Source organism: Hyperolius riggenbachi, chromosome 2 (assembly GCF_040937935.1).
Source record: "Hyperolius riggenbachi isolate aHypRig1 chromosome 2, aHypRig1.pri, whole genome shotgun sequence".
Classification (NCBI taxonomy): domain Eukaryota; kingdom Metazoa; phylum Chordata; class Amphibia; order Anura; family Hyperoliidae; genus Hyperolius; species Hyperolius riggenbachi.
In genome coordinates this window covers 117,155,941-117,180,269 of record NC_090647.1, presented here as the reverse complement: position 1 = coordinate 117,180,269, position 24,329 = coordinate 117,155,941, and the positions used below count along the sequence as shown (strand labels likewise).

General features: G+C 43.0%; 1 protein-coding gene across 2 annotated transcripts in view; it reads right to left on the bottom strand.

Moving 5' to 3' along the window:
• Nucleotides 1-23,932, bottom strand: part of ASIC1 (acid sensing ion channel subunit 1) — a 387,423-nt gene extending 363,491 nt beyond the window's left edge. For both annotated transcript variants that reach the window (XM_068267255.1, XM_068267256.1), the window contains exon 1: nucleotides 23,514-23,932. The gene's annotated coding sequence lies outside the window, so the exon portion shown is untranslated. The remainder of the gene's footprint in view (nucleotides 1-23,513) is intronic.
• Nucleotides 23,933-24,329: the final 397 nt, after the last annotated feature.

Here is a 24,329-nt window from a genome sequence, read left to right as displayed (position 1 = left end):
GTCATTTTGCAACATTGTTGGTTTCAAGACTACTCCTCACGGTTTAGGGCCCCTAAAATGCCAGGACAGTATAGGAACCCCACAAATGACCCCATTCTAGAAAGAAGACACCCAAAGTTATTCCGTTAGGAGTATGGTGATTTCATAGAAGATTTTATTTTTTGTCACAAGTTAGCGGAAAATGACACTTTGTGAAAAAAAAACAATTAAAATCAATTTCTGCTAACTTGTGACAAAAATAAAATCTTCTATGAACTCACCATACTCCTAACGGAATACCTTGGGGTGTCTTCTTTCTAAAATGGGGTCATTAGTGGGGTTCCTATACTGCCCTGGCATTTTAGGGGCCCTAAACCGTGAGCAGTAGTCTTGAAACAAAAATGACCTGTGAAATCCTAAAGGTACTCATTGGACTTTGGGCCCCTTAGCGCAGTTAGGGTGCAAAAAAGTGCCACACATGTGGTATCGTCGTACTCGGGAGAAGTAGTACAATGTGTTTTGGGGTGTATTTTTACACATACCCATGCTGGGTGGGAGAAATAGCTCTGTAAATGGACAATTGTGTGTAAAAAAAATCAAAAGATTGTCATTTACAGAGATATTTCTCCCACCCAGCATGGGTATGTGTAAAAATACACCCCAAAACACATTATACTACTTCTCCTGAGTACGGCGATACCACATGTGTGGCACTTTTTTGCACCCTAACTGTGCTATGGGGCCCAAAGTCCAATGAGTACCTTTAGGATTTCACAGGTCATTTTGCGGCATTTGATTTCCAGACTACTCCTCATGGTTTAGGGCCCCTAAAATGCCAGGGCAGTATAGGAACCCCACAAATGACCGCATTTTAGAAAGAAGACACCCCAAGGTATTCTGTTAGGACTATGGTGAGTTCATAGAAGATTTTATTTTTTGTCACAAGTTAGCGGAAAGTGACACTTTGTGAAAAAAAACAATACCAAATCAATTTCCGCTAACTTGTGACAAAAAATAAAATCTTCTATGAACTCACCATACTCCTAACGGAATACCTTGGGGTGTCTTCTTTCTAAAATGGGGTCATTTGCAGGGTTCCTATACTGCCCTGGCATTTTAGGGGCCCTAAATCGTGAGGAGTAGTCTGGAAATCAAATTCCGCAAAATGACCTGTGAAATCCTAAAGGTACTCATTGGACTTTGGGCCCCTTAGCACAGTTAGGGTGCAAAAAAGTGCCACACATGTGGTATCGCCGTACTCAGGAGAAGTAGTACAATGTGTTTTGGGGTGTATTTTTACACATACCCATGCTGGGTGGGAGAAATCTCTCTGTAAATGGACAATTGTGTGTAAAAAAAAATCAAAAGATTGTCATTTACAGAGATATTTCTCCCACCCAGCATGGGTATGTGTAAAAATACACCTCAAAACACATTGTACTACTTCTCCTGAGTACGGCAATACCACATGTGTGGCACTTTTTTGCAGCCTAACTGCGCTAAGGGGTCCAAAGTCCAATGAGCACCTTTAGGCTTTACAGGGGTGCTTACAATTAGGCACCCCCCAAAATGCCAGGACAGTAAACACACCCCACAAATGACCCCATTTTGGAAAGTAGACACTTCAAGGTATTTAGAGAGGGGCATGGTGAGTCCGTGGCAGATTTTATTTTTTTTTGTCGCAAGTTAGAAGAAATGGAAACTTTTTTTTTTTTTTGTCACAAAGTGTCATTTTCCGCTTACTTGTGACAAAAAATAATATCTTCTATGAACTCACTATGCCTCTCAGTGAATACTTTGGGATGTCTTCTTTCCAAAATGGGGTCATTTAGGGGGTATTTATACTATCCTGGAATTCTAGCCCCTCATGAAACATGACAGGGGGTCAGAAAAGTCATAGATGCTTGAAAATGGGAAAATTCACTTTTTGCACCATAGTTTGTAAACGCTATAACTTTTACCCAAACCAATAAATATACACTGAATGGTTTTTTTTAATCAAAAATATGTTTGTCCACATTTTTTGCGCTGCATGTATACAGAAATTTTACTTTATTTGAAAAATGTCAGCACAGAAAGTAAAAAAAATCATTTTTTTGCCAAAATTCATGTCTTTTTTGATGAATATAATAAAAAGTAAAAATCGCAGCAGCCATCAAATAGCACCAAAAGAAAGCTTTATTAGTGACAAGAAAAGGAGCCAAAATTCATTTAGGTGGTAGGTTGTATGAGCGAGCAATAAACCGTGAAAGCTGCAGTGGTCTGAATGGAAAAAAAGTGGCCGGTCCTTAAGGGGGGTAAAGCCCTAGGTCCTCAAGTGGTTAAAGTGAACCAGTCTGCAACTGTTTATAGGGTAAAACTTTGGCCTGAGTCATAAATTGTGCCCGCCCCTTCCTGCCTTACTAAGCCACTCCTTTTGGCCAGCTGTCACTAGATGGGTACCCACTAATTTTGTAACCAGACTCAAGTATCACATGACTTGAAATGGTGATGTTTGACCAGTGGGAGCAGCTTACATAGGAAGGAAGCAGTCAGCACATTTTACAGCTCAGGCCTGAGTCTCCCCCCATAAACAGGTGATTCCAAGTTCACTTTAATCGTTCCATTAAATAGCATTCAATCTGTTTCAACCTCCCACTGCATGGTATCCAAGATTGCAAGTGATGGAATGAAATTAGAAAGTCTGTTTCAATCACTTCCAACCTCATACTAAATGTGTAGCATGAAATTAAAAGTGAGTCATTCCAATAGATTCCTTACCCGTGCCCTCATACCACATACATGTGATGAGATTGGTTCCCTTGTGGCCGGCATGAACCATCATCTGAATGCCTGTGCCCTGTTTATAGCATGTTTTAAGGATGTAAATTCCACTTTACGTAAAGAGATTTTTAGCATAGTTTGGTTTTGCACTCAAGTAAAAATCAAGTCATTGGGGTGGAATTATTAAAACTAGAAAACAGAGGGGGTTTTTTTATTTAAACTGTCTGCTATTATTCTGGCATGGTTCATATCAGAACACAACTGTGCAGGCATGGCCATAATCATGAAGGTGCCGTGGGAATTTACAGAGGGTCTCAAGCAGAAGGTGGTTTGGAGGAGGATGTGGAAAGTTTCTGGATCCAGAGGTTTCCCTCTTCTAAGGTAAATACAGTGTCTACATTTTTTGTTGATTTTAACCACTTCTGGTTTTCCTTAAAACCAGTATAGTGTCTTAGGTTAAGACATATTCTCTTTTTCAGTGCAAACAATAACAATGCTTAAGTACTGGACAATTATCAAAGAACAACTATCAAAGAAACTGTTCTTCTAAAAACCCCACATATCTATAGAGATTTTAGACAGCAACACTAGAAAGCTTTTCAGAGGTCTCTCATTAAAGCCTGTGTGAAAAAAAATGCTTTGTTTATAAGCTGTTTGTAACAATTTGTGTCGGCATCGGGCTAGAGCTATACCATGTAGGTAGGTTAAACTTCTCTGTCACTATTCACAGAGGAATGATTTACTGTTTGTTTCTGCCCTGCCTGCTTTCTCACAGATCATATGAGAACAGCTAAAGGGATTTTTAGATACAGAGACGGATTTGAAAAGAAGGACTTGCACTTTTTCCTTACTTGGATGTAAAAAGCTTTTCAGAGGTCTCTCATTAAAGCCTGTGTGAAAAAAAATGCTTTGTTTATAAGCTGTTTGTAACAATTTGTGTCGGCATCGGGCTAGAGCTATACCATGTAGGTAGGTTAAACTTCTCTGTCACTATTCACAGAGGAATGATTTACTGTTTGTTTCTGCCCTGCCTGCTTTCTCACAGATCATAAGAGAACAGCTAAAGGGATTTTTAGATACAGAGACGGATTTGAAAAGAAGGACTTGCACTTTTTCCTTACTTGGATAACCCCCCCCCCCCCCCACAGAGCTACGGCTGATGATTTGAAGCTATATTTCTGCTATCATTCTGAACACATTTTCCTCACAAGTATTACAGCCAGTGAAGATTGTTTCTGTATGCTGAATGTGCTGGACACAGTCCTCCATAGTAATGCACACAGTGAAAACAGTTCTCAGTAAATGACATATTTTCTTCCCATAAAACATGAAAAGATGAAAAAAGCCTTTGCATTGCTATTTGCTAGTAATTACTGGAAATATACAGTATGTGGCATTTAGAATTTTAGTTAACTTTGATAGTTGTCCTTTAATGTATTTTCTAAATTCCCTGTGTTTCAGAATATCTCACCTCTATATGCAGTTTGGTTTGGAAGATTGGTAAGAGACAGCTTCTTGGTGTAAGATTAATCTATTTGTTACCCTTTGTAATCAGCTGTGCAGATTATTTTGGGGAAATGTCTCTTGATATAACACAAAAAATCAGCTTAAGGGGATCTCTGTACCAATCTTTGTTCTGTAGAGCCTTGTCTTCTTCCTATGTAACTCCTATTCTAAATAAAAGCTTTTAACACTGTATTTTTACAGAGGCCTGACGTTTTTTCATAAATAAATCAGCTCCAATGGAGATATGGGGATATACTTGAAGAAAGCTCTTCACACTTAAACTGAATAAACGTTAAACTTTGCCTCATCCCATCATCATTTTACGTGATAAAGAAAAGAAAAATGAGTGAAAGCTTTGAAGCCGCAGAAGTGTGAGCCTTAGAGTCTATGGGCTTGATTCATCGATTCACTACCGCGAGAAACGCACGCAGCGGGACCGCTGTACTCCACTAGTGCGCCCGCTAATAAGGTAATATGGTAACAATCGATTGATTGTTTGTTGAAATTGGTCAAGAAGGTTGATCGCTCCAGATAGAAGATATCAAGTGATGGCGGGTCGAGAATGACGGAAGATTGATGGCCTACAGTGTTGCACTGGATGGATCAGTGAATACTGTAATCTATTAAAAATAGGTTCCTACTGACCCTGGCTCACAGAGGAAAAAGAACGAAAAAATTCTTTGTTACTTGGCGACAATTTATTGAGTTCTACTACAACTCTGCAGGAATAGCGGCACTCATGGATCCCTTTAAGTATACTTCATGGTACTGTACAGAGCAATTATTAGGAACTCTTGGAAGATTGGAAATTACAACTATGGGTAATTAGAAGGGGCGCTGCTTTGCGTCAAGTATATGTTGATACTATCCTGTACTAAAGAGGAGTTGTGAGTTCATGTGGTATCCCTGTTATCGCTGCAGTTGGTGGGTGTTATTATTAGGTTAGGGGGGTGGTGGGAGGAGGGGAGAGGTTAATTCAGTAGAGAAGAAAGAAAGTTCCGCTGCACCAATGGCTGGGTGAAAAAAGATTCTCCGTTTATTATTACCTCAGTGGGTACAAAAAGGTTAAAAAAGCTTACGCGTATCGGAGCTCATGGCCCCTTAATCATAGCTTACACATTGTTACAATGCACTAGTTTAACCTTTTCGGGACCATGTTAATGAGATCCTACGCCGCACTTGTGGCTGTTCTAGCCTGATGCGGCGTAGGATCTACGCCGGCCCGCAATTTCCGCTCCCGACGCGATCGTGCGCACCCGGAGGGGGAGATTAAGCTGTCATATGACAGCCGACATCTCCCCCGAGTGATCAGCAGCCATCGCGTATGGCTGCTGATCACGTGATCACTACGATCGCCGTAGGATCGTAGTGATCAGTTTGACAGCTGCGGCGGCAGGGGGGAAAAGAAGAGGATCCACTCACCTCCCTGCCGTTCCAGCGACGATCGGCACCCCCCTCCGCTCTGGCCGGCATCTCCGCTCCGTCTGACGTCAGCGCCGGGTCCCGGCTTGATGACGTCATCAAGCCGCGACCCGGAACTGATCTTCAGACAGAACGGAGATGCCGGCCGGAGAAGAGGGTCCCGTGCGGCTCATCGCTGGAGCCTGGAAGGTAAGTGAAGGCTGCGGGCAGAAGGGGGAGGCACAGGCCACCATGGGGGACACCACTCTAGCCAGCCACACACGGGATGCGGCCGCCTGACCACCCCAAACGCGCGCACCCCCTTCCCGCGCAAAACGCCTGGTCCTTAAGGGGGGGTAGGTGGCCGGTCCCAAAAAGGTTAAATAGTCCAGTGCCGTCCCACCACAAGGAGGGAGGGAGGTGTGGCCAGAGGCCTTAAAGTAACACGCATGATATAACTCCACATTAAAATGGCAAAAGCCAAAATATGAAATAACATAAAATGAAATGTTACACACACAGTAACAAGCATATCAACATTATGTCAACTTGTCCAAATACACCAAAAGACAGACATGGCAAAAAATATGTATATATAGTGTAGCAGCAAGGTTCAATCCAAAGTGCTGGTAAACATCCAGAATTGCTATAACATTATAGACTAGAGTCATATGTTAGACTAACGTCCATTCTGGAGTTTAACCCTTGAGGAGTCCTAGTCCCCAGTTTCCAAATCCAGAAAGCCTCTCTCTTTCGTAAAACCCTATACAGATCACCCCCTCGGGCAGAATGCATGACCCTCTCCACCCCCTGGAAAACAAAACCCCTCATGTCTCCTTGATGTGCATTCAAAAAATGCTTGGACACACTAGAAACCTGAGAGATGTAAGATTTATTCCTGAGGCATCTGGAGGCTCCATTGTAATGTTCAGAAATGCGTTGACGTAGAGGTCGTGTGGTACAACCCACATATTGCAACCCGCAAATGGTGCAACCGACAAGATAGACTACATGATTTGTATTGCAATTTATATATTACTTAATCTGAAACTTTGTTCCGTTGGAGGTGGAGACTATCTCTCGAGTTGCACCATGCACGGTACAATACCTGCAGGTATTGTACCCACATTTGAAAGAGCCTGTGTAGGTTAACCACGTGGGAACCCTTTTCTCCAAACTAAAGAAAAGGCTCGGGAAGAGCTGGGACCCCAGGGTAGGAGCCCGACGTGCAGAAAAACTGCAACCTTGTCCAAGAATTTCATGGAGCTTTGGGTCCGAGTGCAGAATGGGTAAGTATTTCTTGACTATATTAACAATTTGGATATATTCCAAACTATATGGGGTTAATTCAATTGGGTCTACAAAAGGGGAAAATGAGTGTTTATGCAGTTGTAACAGCTATTTTGTACAGCAAATTGTACTCTTGTACCTATTTATGTTTTTCTTTTTGGATGTGAGACTTAATTGTCTGTACAGGGGAAAATCGAGCAATACTCAATAAAACATTTATGTAAAAAAAAAAAAAGTTCCTAGTGTATGGCACAGATCAGATAGTTCTCTGCCAGATTTAATCTTACAGAAGAACAGGCACAGCTGGATTCTACAATTTCCCAGTATTGGTTACTGTTTGAAATCCATCCCCAGCCATAAATTCTATCACCTCCTCCCTATCATGTAAGGTTTGATGTTTAAAAAAAAAAGTCCCTAAATATTACAATATTGATGTAAACAACTAACATGATGTAAGGGGTTGCCTCCCATGATAGTCATGAAGGAAAACACACCCTTCCAGTGGGAACTAAAAATCACAACACAGGTCACCTGACTGTGTGTGTTTTGACCAAAATTGTTAATAATTTAATTAATAATGGTTTAGGAACCTTCTTTATTTCTTATACAGGTTTAGAGGGAAGGATCCAGTTACATATGCCTGGAGAAGAGCTTAAATTGTTTTTATAAAGGTATATACCGAGTACAAGTCTGTATTTTGTATGCATACAAAATACAGTTACAGAATACCAGAGGTGACATGTGACATGATGAGATAGACATGTGTATGTACAGTGCCTAGCACACAAATAACTATGCTGTGTTCCTTTTTTTCTTTCTCTGCCTGAAAGAGTTAAACAAGTTCCTGTCAGAGTCCGGACTGGGTCAGATTACAGTGTGACCCTCACGAATAAGAAATTACAACTATAAAACACTTTCCTAGGAAATGTCTTCCGAGAGCAGGCAAGAGATAAAAAGGTTCGATAGTTCATAGATTTTAGCTCTGGTATACTTCAATGAATGCGTCATTGAGCAAAAACAATAAAACAGTAAAAACTTAAAAAGTAGATTTAAATATACTGTATTTTTGGACTATAAGACTTACTTTTTCTCCCCCCAAAGTAAGGGAAAAAAGTCACTGCATCTTATAGTCCAAATGCAGGGAGTTCCTGACTTGTGAACACCTGCTAATATGAACCTCCAACCCGCCGCACAGTAGGGGACTCCCTGGACTGTGCACATGCAGAGGGGGACACAAAGAGGCATAGAGGAGGACACAAGGGGGGCACAAAGGGGCATAGAGGAGGACACAAGAAGGACAGAGGCGTGCACAGGAGGACACAAGGGAGACAGACGAGGAAACAGGGAAACACAAGAGGTACAAGAGGGCATGAGGAACAAAGGGGTCATAATCCACAAGATGCCCCTTCACCATGGATGCACCAGGTTTAGTATATATTTTTTCCCCTGGTTTTTGTCCACTGGGTCCTATGGTCAGGAGTGTCTTATAGTCCGAAAAGTATAAAATGAAACTATGGAAAATCTAAATTAGCTATTTTTAGGAGGAGGATATATACAATTGTTTATTTTATTAGTTTATTGCCACCTCGGGTGTCCTTTAAGTACTGGTATGCATTGAATCACTGTATTGCAGTGAGTTAGAGAACATGATGAAAATACAACTTCCTGAAAGGCACTGCTGGCAGGCGGCAGCAATTATCAATGTTTCTCTAACCATCAATGTCCTCTAACTAGGCCTGTTATATGTTTAGCTTTTTGCCAAAGAAATGGACAATGCAAGATGTATGGCATTGTGTTGTGTATGAATGCTCTGAGAGGTGTAAGGAGGGTGTTCCGCAGATTCAGCTGCACCCTTCAGATAGTGCTGCGATGGAAACTTGTACAGTGGAACCTTGGTTTGCGAGTATAATGTTCAAGTTCAACAGTTTTCAATAGACACAGCAAATATTTTAAAGGCTGCTCAGATATAACGGTTCCCATGCTTGCGACAGGCTGATTTGGCATTCTCTTTGGACAAGCTGTACCGTATGAAGGTACTGTTGACAGTATCAACAGAATTACTTTAAACTGCAGTATAGTAAAGCAACCACAAGATGTCACTGTCTGTAGAATGATGCGGAGATCTCTATGGTATTGTGATTTCTTGTGTTCATTGTGTTTCTCTCTGTTCTAAGTAATCTGCATTACTTGATGGTGGTGTATGTTTTATCTCTGCATTTTTTTCCTCTACAGTAAAGAGTTCTAACCTGTTATACTGGGTGCTTACCTATTTGTACAACCGAATTAATGTTAATTGAATAGGATGATATACTTTATAAAAACGACATACAAAGCTGACGATAATCCGGTATTTTCCTCAGGGCCCTTTCACACTGAGGCAATCTGCGTCGGACCGGAAGTCATGTAAGTTTATGGTAACGCGTGCACTTTTAAAAAACTTGCCACAATTATCTGCATCTCGTATGCGCAGAAACGAATTTTAGAACTATGCTTATGCACACATCATCGATTGCCGAACAGGAAGTGAGCGTCACTTCTTGCTTGGCCAGATGCCAGACGGGGAATACTGCATAGTAACACGGTATTCCCCGAAGGCCTGTTTCTTCGGTGCGGTGTGAAACTGGACTAAAATTCTCAAAATGATAAGAGCAGTAGAGCGGAGCATTATTGTTCTAAGAGTTTAAACAAAGGCATTATTCACATACTGCTGTTAAAGGTTAATAGGGTACAATGTCAATGCCAATTGTAAGATTTGATGCAGCTGTTCTAGAAAAATTCCCTTTGGCAAAGTCAGTCACTTGACTTAGAATCAAACTGTAACGAATGGTGTCAGCACACAGAGTATATCTGATTATTGGTGATCTGCAGTATCACCAATAATACAGATGCTATACCTGATTATATGGTGATCTGCAGAATCACCAATAATACACATATAGCTTGACACAGGACACCTAATGTAGTGTAAGTGTTTGGTGCAACAGTAAGATAAGTGATCTCCCGAGGAGCGGGAGATACAAACACTCCTGCAGCCGAGAATTCCCTGAAGAGCAGGGAATTGGACTGCACTGCAGCCAGTGGACACCTGAGGAGCAGGTGGCCTCTGACTGTGTCGAAACTAACCTCTTTAAGAGGAAGAGATGGAGACTGCACTGCAGCCGGGGTTTCCCTGATGGATTTGGGAATCAGACCGTACTGCAGCCAAGGAGTCCCTGATGGGCTGGGAATCAGACTGTACTGCAGCCAGTGGACTCCTATGGGTTAGAGTCCTCTGACTGGACTGCAAGAGGTCTTCCTGTGGAGCAGGTAGCCTTTACAGTAAATGGACACCTAGAGAGTTGGTACACAATGAATTGTGTTTTAGTTCCCTTCTGCACACTCATTATAATACTTGTTATTTATAGAGTGGTTGATGGTGCTTGCCCTTTCGTTTTTTGTCTAATTACCTAGAGAGTTGGTGTCACAGGGAGTACAGTGAGGCTGCTCACCCAAGGGACGAGTGACAGCCAGAAGGGTCATACAGGCCAGGTCGGCAACATACGAGCAGATAAAGTACATAAACAGAAGACTGATACGGTATCCGGGTACAGGAAAGATTGGCAACGGGTAGACAGATAGGCAAGGTACTGAATCAGTAAGCAGGAGAGTGGTCAGCCAAGCCAGGGATCATAACAAGTAACCGTATAGCACAATCCTAGTATGAGGTGTGAGGTCCTTGGTCTCAACACCCGGGAACTAGTCTAAAAAATAACAGTAGTAACACAGGTCCTAATCTTAGGTGTGAGGTCCTTGGTCTCAACACCCAGGAACTAGTCTAGATAATAACAGTAGTAACACAGCTCCTAATCTTAGGTGTGAGGTCCTTGGTCTCAACACCCGGGAACTAGTCTAGATAGTAACAGTACAATAATACAATAGAGATAAAGCAGAATCTGGCTAAGTGTGAATTCCCAGCTCCAGCTGGTTCTAACACACTGTAAGATCTGACTGAGGTCTGAGTGCTCACACGTGAGTATTCGCAACGACAGACAACCAGCAACTGACAAGCAAGTCCTATTTATACTTGCAGCGTACCGCAGCGGTGCCCCAGCGACTCAGCCAATCCGGAGTCCAGCTGGGATCAGCTGATCGGCCTGATCAGCTGATTCCCCTTCTGCTGGCATAAAGGTCCTGTCGCCTGGCGCGTGCACGCGTAGCTCTCCATCTGTGTGCACTAGAAGGACCAGGCGAACCAGTGACATGTTGCTGCACGGAAAAAGCCGCCAGCTTGCACGCGGAGACAGCTGCCCTGCCGCTTGCCCATGCGGCGGTGTGTCCGCTATTCATTACACAAACCCGCAGAAAAGTAGACGTTCCCCAACTAGTGAAAAACGCTCACTCCTCAGCATAGAGATGATCACCTGACCCCGCTCATGTCTCCCCTGTGCTGCTTGGAGATTGAATCTTTCTGGCCAGCGCTGACTGCAGCTCAGCAGAGCCTCAGTTGCTCTCTGCTCAATGTGTAGTAAAGCAAAGCCTTGTACACCTCTCATGACCTTGCCCTGCCTGAAATTAGAAACCTTTTCTCATTGCTTTGTTTTATAGAGATAGACAATGAGATCATTTTTCCGAACCACACGAAAATGGGAATTGCATCCAGCTTGAAACTGGGCCAACCCGAATAAGCAGAAAATGGGAATTGCATCCAGCTTGAAACTGGGCCAATCCGAATAAGCAGGAAGTGCATCTGACAGGATCAATTCCAAGCCGCATACAATCTGCACAATATCTGCATGCAATTAAAAAAATTGCATCTCATTGACCATTTCTATATTTTTATTTAACCCTATTATATAGACATGGGGAGTGGGGAGGGGTGTGGAAAATGCCTTATTACACAATCCACAGGGAGAAATAAACAGCAATTGACTTTGTAGAGAGGTAGCTGCAGTGCTGGGCACAAAGAGTTTATCTCAGCATCACAATGGGGTTGGGCAGGGTCAGATAAACAGTTTAAAGTGAATGACTAACTGATCCACCCCTAACTACCTCAAGGATGCGATGCTAGTATAGGGGGATGAGTCTAGACAAAATACAGTCTGTAAGTCAAACAATAAAAATATCAAGGCAGAAATGGTTTATGTGCAACACATTAAACTTTGTACATGGCAGACTATGGTATATTACAATATTCATAAAAAAAAATAAATACTAAATTAGGGCCTTAAAACCAACACAAGCTTATAAAATCGCACACTTTGCAGCAATGTAAATGTTTTCAGCAAGGTACTTTTATACATGGAAGATATAGAAAGAAAGCTGCTGCCCTGTGATCTATCTGATATAATACTAAGCACAAAGAGAGGATAATTTATACAGACATATAGAGAAATCATTTCCCAAACAAACAAATCAGATTTTAGCTGATAAATGAAACAAGGACAATCACTGGTCAACTGACCATTCCTTCCAAATTAATGTCTGAAGTACCCATCCTGAAGCGAATGTGGTAAAAATGGCGCAGGAGTAGCGTCGCTAAAAATTGCACCACCGTTTCTTCCCCCTTTGTTTTCCCTTTTTCCTTCCCCCCTTCACCTTTGTTGCCACTTTTTCTTCCTATTGCTTTTATAGCAAAACCTCCATATATTTCGAGGTGTTCTTTACTCATCCTGCCTGTGAAAGCGCCCTCAGTATTGAGACATATGCGCCCCTCTATGGTTTGTCTTGCCACTTTTGACTAGTACACTGCAAAGTTTACGTGTGGAAATATTATTTGCACTAAGAGCTGGTTCACACAGCGTTTTTGCGTTTCAGACTCCACTTTTTTTGGGATCTACCGCCGTCCCAATCAAGTGAATAAGAGCGTTTAGAGCTAGCTTCTGCAGGCTTTCATGAAAGCCTGGCAGTAGATCCCAGCGTTGCATCTCGTCTCGAAAGCAAAATGTTGCTTTCAGAGGCGATAAATGCCAAAACAATTGGAAACAATTGCAGAGACCCGAACTGCTAGCCTTGAAGGCTTTCCGAAAGCCTTCAAAAGCTAACATCTAAACGCTGGTGTCTAAACGCTGGTCTTTGAACGTGGCGCCGAGCGAAAGCTTGGCAGAAGCCCATGTAAACCAGCCCTAAGGTTGCATATTGTCAACACCTAAAAATATGATTCTTGTTCTACTTGAATGCTTTTTTTTGGATGTGCATCAGATGTGCATCAGTACACATAGTGTATGCTTTCTACTTTCTTGTGTGATCAATAACATTTAATGTTTAAAAAATGTTGCCTCCGTGACTATTACTATTACGGCAGCAGCAAAGTAGTTTAGGGGTTAAAATTAAGGTAGGTGGGTTTAAGGTTAGGCACAGGGGTAGTTAAATTTAGGGGGGGGGCGGTTTAAGGGTTAGGCACTAGGTGGGGTTGGTTAAAATTAGGCAGCAGGTTGGGTATTAGGGTTCAGTGTGAGAGTAGGCAGGGGTGCAACTATGCATTACCTGCTCCCAGTGATCACATCTCCTCCACTTCCTGGTTAGTTTGCAAGTGTGCTGCAGCCAATCACCATGTGGCTTCAGTTCCCGCATAGTGATTGGCTGGCTGCAGGACACTTACAAACTAACCAGGAAGTGGAGGAGATGGGATTATTGGGAGTAGAGATGGGAAGTCCGGATCTTTTCAATGATTCGGATGATTTGAATCGGATCATTGAAAAGATCCAGATCTTTGATCCGAATCTCAAATCATTTTACTAGGGAAGCATTCGGGGGTGAAATGACTAGCATAACAGGACTTTCCCTGCAGTGGACAGAGAAGGAGAGGGGGGTGGACAGACAGAGAAGGGCAGAGAGTGAACAGAGAAGGGAGGAGGTGAACGAAGAGGGGTGAGCAGAGAGCAGAAATGTTTTTTTGCACACATTACCCACATGCTGCAATCATATGCTTTAATTATATTTCACTTATATGTTCATCTGTATACTCTGAATGCAAACATCTCACAGTGAAAGAAAGCATTCCCCTTTTCTCACCTGAACATTCATCATAAATGTAGGGAGAAGTGAAGTGTAGCTGTTTAGAGCCGAGTGCAGGAGGCTGATATTGCACTGCAATCACAGTGCCTGTCATTCTAGCCCAGCACGCTGTCTGCAGAGTTACTGAGCTGTGCTTCTGAGCCAAAAGTTTCCCATTTGTTCACAACTACGGAACAGACAGCCTAAAATCAGCAGCACATTACAGCCAGTATGTGTGCTCTACACATATCTGGCAGTGGCACCCATGTCCCCTCTCTCATCTACCCGTCCCTGCAAGGCTGGCTCCCCTCCAACTGAGCGATCTATTTCTGCTCTGCTTCCAGCACCCCGCTGCCCACTGAGAGAGGGGGGCGTGCCGCTCCTGGCTCCACCCCCTTATTGATCCGAATCGTTCATTTTGATGATCCGGATGATTCGACTCACAAAAGAGATTCGGATCAAAGATCCGAATCATTCATGATCCGGACAACACTAATTGGGAGCAGGTAATGTATAATAATAATGCCTCCGTTACGCTTCTGAGAGTAGGGTTAGGGGGTGCCCATTAGGTAGATCGCGATCTACCGGTAGATCGCGAAGGCCTTTATGGTAGATCCCGACCCCAATACATTTTCCATTCTGTATATACAAGTGTGCTCCTAAAATTGTACATAGGTAGATCATTTTGACTTGCTACATTTTTAAAGTAGCTCACAAGGCGAAAAAGTGTGGGCACCTCTGGATCATAGTAAAATATCAGCAAACATTTACGATATTTTACTATAGGAATTAAGTAAAAGAATACCGGCATCAGAAATACCGGCATTAGGCTATACAGTATGTATGCATATACAGTACATATGATTAGGGATTTTTTGTAAGTATGAATACTGTCTATATTATGTCCACAGAAGATCACATATCTTGGGGGATGTGAACAAGCACTTTCTAAGGCATGAAGGAGCAAAATATACAAGACAAAGAAATTCCTTTGCTGTGTCACATCTGGCTTCAATAAAGCTAACACTTGGACTGGACTTTTATTGAAGACACGTAGTTGGACACACGCTGGAATGCTTAAACGAAACCAGAGATCATAAAGTACACAGAACCGATATTTACCCGGGGCTGCCTCCCGCCCCCATAAACACATGAGAGTCCCTTGGAAATTGAAACACTTTGTTTTTTTAACCTTTCAGTTCTGCTTTAAAGAGGAACTCCAGTGAAAATAATAAAAAAAAGTGCTTCATTTTTACAATAATTATGTATAAATTATTTAGTCAGTGTTTGCCCATTGTAAAAGCTTTCCTCTCCCTGATTTACATTCTGACATTTATCACATGGTGACATTTTTACTGCTGGCAGGTGATGTCACTGGAAATAGCTGCTGCTGGCTTATTTTGCAGTTGGAAACAGCTGTAAACATCTATTTCCCACAATGTAACGAGGTTCATAAACAGGAAACTGCCAGGATCATGGTCCTCACAGTTTCCTGTGGGAGGGGTTTCACCACAATATCAGCCATACAGAGCCCCTGATGATCAGTTTGCGAAAAGGAATAGATTTCTCAAGTAAAAGGGGGTATCAGCTACTGATTGGGATGAAGTTCAATTCTTGGTCACGGTTTCTCTTTAAGCTGAATACTCACCTCGCAACCCAGAAAGATGGATCCCATTAGCGTGAATGCGAGTTCAAGAGATTGCGGTACTTTGCGCGGGAGTCGTCAAGGATCTTAAAGATAGTGGATAGTGGCTGGATAGTGGCTGGATAGTGGCGGGATAGTGGCTAGATAGTGTAATGGTTAAGGGCTCTGCCTCTGACACAGGAGACCAGGGTTCGAATCTTGGCTCTGCCTGTTCAGTAAGCCAGCACCTATTCAGTAGGAGACCTTAGGCAAGTCTCCCCAATACTGCTACTGCCTATAAAGCGCGTCCTAGTGGCTGCAGCTCTGGCGCTTTGAGTCCGCAAGGAGAAAAGCGCAATATAATGTACTGTTTGTTTGTTAATCCGCCGCGATAGTCGTTGCCGCTAAACATCCTTCGCCTACCCAAGTCACGAGATCTCAGAAGCAATCGCTTGTCGCTCAAAAAAACACTGGTTGTCCAAAAAATTGTTAGAAAAATTGCATAGGGGGTACAGGCCTTTACTGCAGCTCTGCAGGAGCTCAAATGTAGCAACTGCCACTGCCATCACCAGGCTTTCCCACTGTCAGCTGATTTAATGGCAAGGTGGCTTCAACTCTGGCTCCTGTGCTGCGGCTGGCACACGGGGGTCCGGTGACTGACACACACACCCAGCAGGGATCAGCTATGTCCGATATTGGGCCTATACTGGAAAAGGTCTGTCTCGGACATGATCCAACGCAGGATTGCCAAGGGTTACAGAGGGACTCTAGGAAAACTCATGCACAGTCCTTATCCTTCTCCTATTAAGCTCTCTTTAAACTTTTAAATGTAAAGCTTCTGACTCCTAAAAATGCATAGGTGAATTTCGGGTGCCTAACCCTAACTCCCCCCCCCCCCCCCCGGTGGGTGGTGCCGAACCTTAACTCTCCTGGTAGTGCCTAACCCCCAGTGGTGCCTACATCTAACCCCCCCCCGGTGGCTTCTAACCCTAAGACCCTCCCCAGTGGTGCCTAACCCTAAGAATCCCCCCTGGTGGTGCCTAACCCCAAGACTCCTTCTGGTGATGCCTAATCCTAAGACCCTCCTGGGGGTACAAAAAATGATAAGAAAAAAAGAGGAAAAAAGATAATTACCTGGTGCCACCTGGCGCCCGAATTTCCCCTTAAGGCCCCGTTCACACTTGCGGTTGTCTGCCAAACGGACCGGAAGACCTGACCGGATCCGGACCGGATCCGGATCGGATCCGTACGGTTCTGATCCGGATCCGATCCGGATCCGGTCAGGTTGCATCAGGTGTTCATCAGGATGCGATCCGAATCCGTTTGGCAAAAGTTACGTAAAAAACAAAAAAAATGTTGGGGTCTGGGAGGTCAGCAGAAGGGGGACCTGTGGAATCAGGCCCTCCACTGTTTAGCACTCACCTCCACCTCCAACATGCTGCCAACATCTCCAGCTCGTGCTGCTCCACTCCAAAATGCTTGCCCATGTGTCCCCGATCCAATATCGCCGCAACAATCCTCATAGGAAGTGGGGTAGAACATCCGGATTTTTAGCCAGTGTGTTGTGCGCTATCCGGTTCTCATTGATTTGTATTGGCCGGATGGTGCAGTCCGGCTCCGCCCCGGATACGGCTGCCGGAGGAGCCGGACCAAAAAATAGCGCATGTTGGAATGGACGCCGGAGTCCGGATCCGGTCCGGCTCCGGTCCGGACGAAACGGACGCATGTGAACGGTGGCATAGACTTACATTGCTATGCCGTGCGTCCGTTTCGTCCGTTCCGCATGCGGTGCGGCTCCGGCACGGCGATTCCGGATAGCCACCGCTAATGTGAACCGGGCCTAAATGTCGGCTTCGCAACAGAGAAAAAAAACCCATAAAAATGATAATTATTGGGCGTCACCTGGCGCCCGAATTTCTCTTTTGGTGCCGGCTTGCCGATATTTTAAAGTCTATTTCGGTGCCCGATTTTTCCCAAAGCCGCATGTGCCCGATTTGCTATCATCATTCCATCTCTGCACTTTACTAGCAAGAGCCTCCAGCTCTGTCTGTTGGAGACCTCCCATGATCCCTAGCGGCAATAGCTCGTTGTTATGTGGCAGGTGTCTGTAGTTCTGCTGTCACTAGTACATTCAGAATAACTAATTATCCCCATCATGCCAAAATTGGAAGTGCAGAAAAATACACCAGCTGGGCAAAAGAACAACAATATAACAATATGTTCCTTTAAATTTGTACAAAAACATTGTTTTCACATTTTTGCCCAAAGTTCCTCTTGGCACTGAGCCCTAGAGTTGTTTACATTCCTACTACAGCCTCAGTTATTCAATATTATGAAGCACACTCAGGAGATGGGAGAGGACATTTGCTCTCAGCAGGTGGTCAGGCAGTTCACTGGGCAGCAGCTGTCAGATCTCATACAGCCGCCTCTCAGTTCCAGAGCTGTCTTCAGACAGAGGAAGCAGAAGTACATAAGCGGTAAATACAGACACATCTGTGTTGGCAGTCTAGAGTAGTCAATAGCAGAGTTCACGCACACCTTATCTTTCTTTACGTGACTATTATATATGTGGTTGCTTACACTAAGAAACCTATTAAAATATGTTGTTTTATGAGGGATGTTAATACTCTTTTATCCATGGCCATCTAATAGAACCTTACTTTAGCTGTGAAGCAGTCCAATCAAGGCAAGCCCAAATTTTATCAGATTAATTAACCGACTTATGGACTCCTGATGAGCAAGATTAAAATGGAACTACAGGGAACCACAGTCTTTTTAACGATAATCTGTGATGAGAGGGCTGCCACTGCTATCCTCCTTTAAAAAATGCCAGCTACTGCCAGCTACCCAAACGTCAGTCTGATATTTGGGTTTTTGTATTGGTTTTAGTTTAGTAGTGGCTGGATAGTGTAATAGTTAAAGCGGACCCAAACCAAACATTTTTTTAATTCAAAATATTCAGTTGCACCACTTGACACATACAAAGATAAATAAACACTCCTTCAAGCCTATGAGCATTTCAGTGCATGCTTTTCACTCTTCTCTTTTCATAACTAGGGTTATACAGGTGGCAGCCATTACTTCTGAGCTTAGTAGGAGGTTTTAGATCATTGGTGTGTTTGTCATCAGCTACCCTCCCTCACAGGGGCGTCGTCTATGTGAAATCTCACAAAAGCTGAGATCAACTCCCCTGTGACATCATCGGTAGCAGCCTGTGTTTTGTTTTTTATCTCCTCCACCAGTCTGCTGGATTGTGTCCCGGCAATATGAAAGGAGGGGGGGGGGGGGTTCCTCCGATAATATAAAATATTTTATATTTGTCATCATGCAGCTGATAAAAAGGCTGCTATTTATTATTATAATTTAGAAAATAGATTTTATTTCTGAAATCTTGTATTTTTAATTTGGGTCCACTTTAAGGGCTCTGACAAAGGGGACCAGGATTCAAATCCTGGATCTTCCTGTTCAGTAAGGAGACCTTGGGCAAGTCTCCCTACCACTGCTACAGCCTACTGAGCATGTCCTAGTGGCTGCAGCTCTGGCACTTTGAGTCTGACAAAAAGTGCAATATAAATGTTATGTCTTGGCTAGGATGAAGTCAGAACACCTCATCAGCAAACCCATTCTGGGCCACTAATTCAGGAAGTATTAAAGTACCCAAGATGGCAGAGAATAAAAAAAGAAAAACAGATACAAGCAGCCCCCTACTTACAAACAGGTTGCTCTTGGAGTTTGTTTGTAAATTGAGTCATGTGTTATACATGGGGAAAGGTGGATAAATAATTTACTATTGGAAAACTCCAACAAGTTGGACCTAGTATACTATAGTATAAACAATATTTTTGGTTGTTTTCAACATTAGCTTAATTTGTTTTAAACTACTTACAACAGTTTATACAGTACTGTACCACGTAACAACTAAAATATGTACAGTAGAGTCTCAGTTGTCCAACACCGACGGGGCCAGCTGATGCTGGATAAGTTAGCTTTCTGGTTGCTTGAGGCTCAATGTTAAAAATAGGACCACCTAATGCAGTACTATACCCCACTCTATACATATACCATAAACTATGTATAAAATGTTAGAATGCAGTAACTGAAAGTATATTAACATTAGGGGAACCAGTCCAATACAGCAGTGCCCATAAACAGCCTGAGAAGTTGGCCTTTACCATTATGAGTACTGCCGGAGATTTGTGCTAGTTTGGTAGAGACTGCTGGTTAGTTGAGTTATGGATAACAGACGCAAAAAAACAAAAACAGTAATGTATATTCCGTACATGGAGACAATTTTGTTTGTGTGTATGAAACATTGTAACTCCGTTCGTTTGGAAGTAGGGGACTACCTGTACTTGAAAAAACAGAATCCAGGCTCCTCACCTCGAGCTAGAGGGGGCGTGGCAAATAAAAGAGCAAAATCAATCAACCCTCTGCACTCTCACATGCAAATTCTCATGCAAATTCTTCCATGCAACTCTGCAAGACCAAACTCAACCCTACAGCTAAGCTAAAAGCCAGGGTCATTGTTACAAGAATAATGTCTCTTGCTTAGTCACATACAACGTGTAGAGTTTCCCCCGTGTTATCATGAGTACCATGCACATACTAACACGGGGGACCTCTATGTGTTGTATGTACCATGCTTTTCGCTTAGCTGTAGGGATAACATTGGTTCTTGCAGAGTTGTGTGAAAGAATTTGCATGAGAATCTGAATGTGAGTGTGCACTGCAGAGGTGGAGGGTAATTGACTTTCTGTACTTACCTAAGAAGAAGGATGCCTCTGGATCCTCCAGAGGCTTCTCACGTACTCCTCCAGACCACCATTACTGCCTGGGAACCTCTTGAAGAGCGCAACCTTGCTCCTCTTAATACATGAGTGTAGTTGTGCTGTACGCACACAAGTATAGCGCAGGCGCAGTACAACAGGGCTCATGCATGGGCCGCAAAAGAGCGTGGCCACGTAACATATCCAGCAAGCTCCTGACAAATATGTTCCAGGGGTCCTCGGGTGTCATCGTGGTAGCCAGGAAAACATGGGAATAAAATTGCACTGAAAAAGAGCCTATCAATTAAACTGAACCTGAAGTGAAAATAAATGATGGGATAAAGAATTGTATAAATAGAAATAGTTCCTCACAGGACTTTCTTGGAGTCAGATATACTCTTTAAGTACATTCAGCTCCCATACGGAGTAATAATGAAATTCTTATCAGCTCCCTACTGTGAAGAATGTTTGTCACAGCCACATAAACCCTTAAAGGCAACTGAGCTTCCCCATAAAAGGAGGTTTGTTATGGAGTCTGCCATTGGAGGGTTTGGGGGGGGGGGGGGGGGATTGGGTGAGCCTCACTACTTACCTATGGGGTGCTGCTCCTCTGACTCCTGACCCATACAGGATGCGCCATAATTTCCAAACTTTTTCTGTATTTCATTTATAAATATACATCATACAACAGCCATTAGTGATGTATTGTTTCTCTGCTCTCTACACATGGCATTCATACCTCAGGGGTACTTATGGTGGATTCAAGGGGTACGTCAACTACCACAGTTAATCCATTATAGAAAGTTTTGAGATTTAAAAAATATATTATGTGAAAACATACCGAAATAGGTATTTTTTTAAATAATTAAAAGGCATAAAGGAATGTTTGAAAGCATTTCCACATAATTATAGAACACTCCTAATGAATATTAAGGTGTACTTAGCAAACATCCTCTTACTTCCTACACAGTATTAAGAAACAATGGTCTAGTAAATGGAACAAAGAATGATCATATTTGTGGTCTGGCACGATGAGCTCTCCTACTGGCTGATATCTTGTCTCGGCAGATGCTGATCAGAGTCGCAGCAACAGCAGTCAAATAATGATCTCTTTCTAGAGGTTATTCTAAAATCTGTATATTTAACACAATAATAGAAATATGGTACAACAAACATGTAAGTATGAGAAATCACAACAAACACCACTTTAAGTTGAATATTATACCTGAAAATGACAATATAGTAGAGTTGCCCTGAAAGTGAAACTCCATTTTTGTTGAGAAATTATCAATCTGTTAAATTCATCTCTACATTTTGCTATAATAAATGACAATTTGCTTACATTTTGTACCATTTTTGTGGTTTAAACACACCTCTTCTCCAGTACGCCTAAAAAAAAACCTACCACATTGGAAGGATCAAAGCATTTGCCAGACACTCAGTTTGTAGAGTTTTGGAAAACAAGAAACACGGCTTCTTGCAATGTATAGCTAAGCACTCATTCAGAAAAAGGGAACTACCTGTGCACCCTATACTGAAAATTGAGTATACTGTAGATTTCATGAATAGGGCGGAAAAAAATCATTTGTGGGTGAGTTTTGGAAATCCACAGCTGTCTGCGAATTAAAATACAGAGAAAGTCTTGATCTTTAATAACCTAATATTACAAGAAGACTCGCGCAGCAGTAATACATGTTTACAACGATTATTTAGCAAAAGTGGAGCTTGATTTTAAAGATTGTGACACGAAGGAGATTTACTGAACAAATACATCTCACATTAACCAGTGTTCTTGTCAAATACTCGGATTCATAAGAATTTAATAAGTTAAACAGAAATTTCACCCGGACCTAAAGGGATTTGGGATGTGAACAGAGGCTAAGGTAAAACTCGCTCCGCTAATAAAATCAGACTCAGTGAAAAGATAAAAAGCACAGGTGAACGCTGTGGCTAGAACTGTCTAGAACAGGGCTTTTTACATCGCAAATTAAGAGCTATAGATAAGAGGGAAGACTGTGTGACTGCAGGCTTAACTGGGAAAATCTACACATTTATCCCTATTAAGAGAACAGGCAGGAACATAAACGATTCAGTTATAAAGGTCTTTTAGCATTTAAGTTACAGTTAAAGAAAAAAATAACAATTTAATTAGACTTCCTACAGCGATTTTCTTTTTTTTTTTCCTCCCTAATTCTAAAGGTGCCCATGCTCGCAATTACGTTAAATGAGACAATTAACTGATGATTGCATAAAGCACTTGAATACTTTTGAAATCATTTTTGTGTAAAAAAAAAAATCACATAAAAATAATGAAGTCAATCTGATTGGCTGGTTTAAAAGTGATGTGCAGTCTCGCATAGAGAAGGCATAAAATCTGTAACAGGTGTAATATTCTAGGCACACACCTATGCAAGTTTCAAATGCAATTGAAGACATTTTGGACAAAGACTAATGATGGTCTGGATGAAATTTAATTGAAAAAAAGGAAAAAAACTGTAAGCACAGATTTGGTATTGGTGGTGTACACAGACAGTAGCAAGAGCAGGCACACAACTCGGATGAAATGTCCCCCAAAGCCACCAAGACTGATCGGACTACACAGGCACAGCCTGCACATTAGAGGTGTAACGGAAAGCCAAGAAGGCAAATAGCAATGAGGCTGATGGGACTCAGCACATGAAACCAACTGATGCCACTAATGCCACTTGGACACACCTACATCAATTCCTCTATTAGCATTCAAAGTCCAATACTCCCCAAGTCACGTTTACAAAGACCCTGAAATAACCCAATGCCTCACCTACTGTGCTACTTACATGCAGTCCAACTCCTAGGACACTTCTATCATTGATGATGTGCCATTCTATTGAATAGCCACAATCGCATTAGATCCACCAGCGCACACACTCGTCAGTGTTCCCACCTATGCTGATGGCAACTAGGGTGACTCTGAACCGCTATCTGCATTATGTGACTGGCTGAGAAGCTGGTGCCACTAGTAGAGACATGCAGCCAGAGGTGGCCATAGGTCTGCATGTCACCTATGACTGTCACATCTGCAGAGAGGTTACAGCCAGTGATCTGCCAGGGAGACAGACTATACAATACACACACATAAGCATGCATGATGTTAATCTAAAGCAAGGACACACAGTGATGCACACAATGCAGAGAATCACATGCACAGTACTGTATATATAGAGAAAACTCACCTGCAGGCAGGGCCAGTCTGATCACACTCTGCACTGATGGTGGTGAGGAGCCTGTGGTCGCATATAGCAGCAGAGACAGTCCAGGAGCCCCGCACCTTACCGCAGTCACACACACAGCGCAGGGGTGAGAGGCTGTCCTGTGTATCCTGTATGTATGGCTATGTGTGCTCCTTGCTCAGCTATGGCAGCGTGTGCCGCTGCTGTGTATTCCCTGTGTGTGTTGCGTGTGTGTTGTACGCGTCTATCTCCTCCAGTACGGGGATGATGTGTGTGTATGTCTGTGTGACCAGCTCCCTTCCCCCCAAACCAGCTGCTCCCCCATAGCACGGAGAAGCCGCTACTGTTTCTGCAATCAGCCAGGACCAATACAGGAGGAATTAACCCCTTGCCTGCGCAGAGGGAGTCTGCTGCCTTGAGAGGGAGGCAGACACAGCATTAGCTCCGTCATCCAGCCCCTGATTATTAGAGAGACCTGCACAGCACCAGCAGCAGCCCCGTCATAGCTGCCCAGCAACACTCTGCGCTCATTCACATTCTGCCATACTATACAAGGCACTTCTGCTGCCAGGCATGTTACTAGGGGGAAGGAGACCTGCACAGGATCTCTGCTGTGCACCCCCCTTCATTCCCATGCAAAGCAGCACCTCTTATTAATGCTGGGACTTTCCAAACCTGCCTAGCTGCTGCTTTTCTGCTAATATTAGACCAAAACAGTACTTGCTGAGCCTTGTGAGTGAGAAGATGGAATGGGAGCTTGCATTGCTGACTTTTCTTATAAAAGAGTTCCTGGATAGTCATACTTATCCCATGGCTTCA